This window comes from Arachis ipaensis, chromosome B02, assembly GCF_000816755.2.
Source record: "Arachis ipaensis cultivar K30076 chromosome B02, Araip1.1, whole genome shotgun sequence".
NCBI lineage: Eukaryota > Viridiplantae > Streptophyta > Magnoliopsida > Fabales > Fabaceae > Arachis > Arachis ipaensis.
The window spans coordinates 79668336-79672569 of record NC_029786.2 but is presented as its reverse complement, the minus strand read 5'-3'; positions in this window follow the sequence as shown (position 1 = coordinate 79672569).

Sequence of the window (4234 nt, the reverse complement as noted above, 5' to 3'; positions counted from 1 at the left end):
TATTTTTTTATTATTTTTATAAATTTTTTTATTTTAATTGAAATTTTTGTGCTTTAATAAATATTTTTTAGAGTTGCTTTATACATTAATATGTTTAGTAAGTTGTTGAAAGATTTTAGGTAAGAACAAAAGAGAAGAAGGACAACTAAAGAAGTCTGTGGAAGAACCAAGAAAGGTGGCATATAAAAGGAAGCAACCTTCCATGGAAGTGCAATTCTTTTAAAGAGAATTTGTAGATGATGTCAACCTGGCCTCTTCATACTCCAGCGAGCATAACTCTAGGTAGAGAGGTCCAAATGAAGCAGTTACAAAGATGTTAGAAAGCTAACATCCAGAATTTTAAAACGATATGCATATGTTTATAGTGGACATTTATTTTGGGCCACGAACGACCCTCACCTTAGAGCTCGTAAAAGCAGCACGAGAAAACTGGCGTACCACTTGCCTCATGCTATGTACACCAGCTTCCTTCCTTCCATCGAAGGTGTAGCACTTGCCACACGTCCAGCAATACGCCCCACACTTGTCATATGCCCAGCAACACTCCAACACGCCACTTCTTCCTCTCCTTGCCTTTCATTGAAGGCGTGGCTGATGAGGCGCAGAAGTTGGTGAATTAGAAATTATTAAAATAGTTACGTTGCAAGTATAGTTCTTAACTTACCGAAAATCTGCCTATCAATTTAGAAATATGTCACAGAGAGTTTAAATTAAAAATTACTGGGAGTTGGAGTCCCAGGTCGTCTCCCAACGAGTTGCAGAAAAGTGTGCTATTTTATTAATCAGATGTTCCAAGAAGTTGAGTTAAGTAGAGGAAAAATTAAAAAGAGGAAATTTAAATAATATGAATAAAAGCCTTGACTGGGAGTTGATTAGTTGGAATCTCTATTATTGATGGGATAATTTCAAGATTAATTTATAATTAATGGTTGCTCTATTTAGTTATCCCTTACTAGGTAAAGGAAAGTCAAACAAGTTGGAATGCTAGATCTATTCACGAGTTGCAACCCACTTAGTTCAAAGGGATTGGTGTTAGTGATTAGATAACAATCCAACAGTTAACCCAATTACAATTTTTCTTTCAATCCTTCCAACTCAAGAGTTCCTTTCAATCAACTCCCCATCAAGTGAGGGAACTACTCACTCATTGCAAATAATAAATCCATAACACATGAAAGGGAATTAAAAGAAGACATGATTATTGGAATGGAAAATAAATTAAAATGGGATAAATAATCCTTGTATGAAATAATCCTGAAAATATTCAAATAACAAAATTGAACAAAGCAAAGAACATGGAAGAATAAAACTAAGTTAAGAGAACGAACTAGAATGATGAAGTCTTGATGAGGAAATAACTCTTCTCAATGTTCCAATGCTAAGTCCAATTGAAAATTAAAATTCTTAAACCTAGGGAAAGAAACCTAGAGGAGGAAAAACTAGATCTAAAACTGTAAGGGTTAAGTACTGAAATCGTCCCTAAGGTCTGTGGTAAAAATCAAAATCGTCCCCACCCTTTTTTTGTTATTAAAATCATCCCCAACGTTACAAAACGTTATAAAATCGTCCTTTTGTCCATAAATAAAATTTTTCGGACAATTTTGCCCTTATACAAAAATTAAAAAGTTTCTCCCCCTTCACCACTACCCTCTGTATTATCATCAACCCTCTGCATTATCATCACCATCACCATTGCTACACCATAACCACCAACAATCCAGCAACACCAACAGCAACAATTAAAATCAAATCAACAAAAATTTCAAATTAAACAATTCAGTAATTATTAACTATAATTTCAGATCCAAAATTAACAACAACATAAATTAAAAAATTTTAAAAAAGAAGTACAGGATGAACAAGAACCCACCACCACCACCATTATCATCATCATCATCATCATCATCATCATCATCATCATCATCATCATCATCATCATCATCATCAGAACAACAAGAAACCAGAAACCACAAGAAACCACAAGAAATTAGAAACCAGAAACCACAAGAAACCAGAAACCAGAAACCGGCGAAGAGCAGCGGTGGCGGCGGCAGCGAAGAGCGGCGGCGTCCGTGAAACCCTTCGCGTTCCCGAAACCCTTCCCTCTCTTCTTCCCGAAACCCTCCCTCCCCCTCTTCTCCCTTCGCGTTCCCTTCCCCCTTTCCCCGAGGAGCAGAGCGGCGGCGGCAGCGAAGAGCGGCGGCGGTAATGAAGACCGGTGGCGGTGGCGAGGAGAGTTCCCCTTCCCCCTCTTCTTCCCGAAACCCTCCCTCCCCCCTCTTCTCCCTTCGCGTTCCCTTCCCCCTTTCCCCGAGAAGCAGAGCGGCGGCGGTAATGAAGACCGGTGGCGGCGGCGAGGAGATGATTATTCATCTGCTTCTCACGTTCCATGAATAGAAGAAGGGTAATAAAAAAAATAAAATTGGTAAAAAGGATGATTTTAAAGTGTTTTTGAACGTTGAGGATGATTTTAATAACGAAAAAAGGCCGGGGACGATTTTGATTTTCAGCCCAGACCTTAGGGACGATTTCAGTACTTAACCCAAACTGTAAACTATGTAGAATGAATGTTGTCCTTTGTTTCTGCATATTCTCTGGCTCTAGTCTGCTGTTCCGGGCCGAAAACTGGGTCGAAATAAGGTCCAAAATCGCCCCCAGCGAAGTCTGCAGATTATGCAGATCGCACATGTCACGCGATCGCGTCATCCATGCGGACGCGTCATTCGCGCTTTTCCTTGCCACGCGTTCGCGTCGTCCACGCTACCGCGTCGCCTGAGCTTTTCCAATCCGCGCGGCCGCATGAGCCATGCGGCCGCGTCACTGCGATTTGCTCTCCTTCGCGCGGTCGCGTGAGCCATGCGACCGCGTCACTTCTCGCTGGTTATCTCCTCAAATTCTTGTGTTCCTTCCATTTTTGCTAGCTTCCTTTCCAATCTCCAACTCATTCATGCCCTATAAAGTCTGAAATATTCAACACACAGATCACGGCATCGAATGGAATAAAGGAGAATTAAAAATACATAATTAAAGTCTCTAGGAAGCAGTTTTCAAACATGTTATAAATTCAGGAAGGAATTATAATTTCATGCTAATTTAATGAATAAGTGGGTAAGGATCATGATAAAACCACACAATTAAACACAATATAAACCATAAAATAGTGGTTTATCAGTGGCACTTCCCCCACGCCCATGCACGCCACGCACACTTCCTCCTAGCCTCAAGATTCCTTTGAAGGCATGCGATGTGCCTCATGCCATGCACGCCAGCCCAAGCCTCCATTAAGGAGTGTGCCAAGCCATCCACACCAGCCACACGCTGGGTCAACTCTCTAGAAAAATTTCAAGAAGACTCCATCGATGGCATGTCACTTGACACACACCGTCCACACCATTTTTACCTTCCACTAAGGGACGTGACACTTGCCTCACCCCAACCTCCACACCGGGCCTAATTCCAGGGAGAACTCAAATTTGGTGCATTGAAGGCGTGCCACTTACCTCACGCCTGCGACAAGCCATCAAGTGGACGTGCCACTTGCTCCACGCCCTTTACATGCCAAAGATTTTCTGGGAGGTGCACAACAAAGGCTTTCAATCACTCTCAAGCCCAAGATTAAGTTGCAAGCCCATAGTTTTTAATGGAATAGCTCACCAAGTTTTAAGCATTAATCACAAGGAGAATCACTTTTAGTTGGAGATTAATTAAGAAAGATATGATTTGATTCTGTTTTGATTTAATATGAATTTGAATTTTAGATTATTGTTTAGGAAAAAAATAAGTCGCGGGAACTATTCCAGGGACAATCACTTAACTTTAGATAATAGCACATTTCACAATCCTAGTTTTTGTTTTTACTACACCATGAGCAACTAATCTCTTCCATAAGGTTAGGAGTTCTGTTGATCTCTTTTATGGATTATTAATCTAAGTGTTTTATTCTATTTGAGGTTTATACATTAATATATTTCATGATTAAGTTTTCATTTTTCATCCCAAAGACTAGAACTCTTGGAAAATATTCTAATTCTGTTTTGGATTCTAGTATTACTTTGGAAAATTTAATATTAGAATTAGCTTGAAAACTCTTTTTCATGACTTTTTGATTTAACTAAGAATAGTGTTTCAATGAGTGTGCGACATTTCATAATTTTCAATTGCTTCATGTTGAGTTAAGAAATTAACTAAATTAATTGATGATGAGAAACATTATTTTTAGTGGGTTAAACACCTA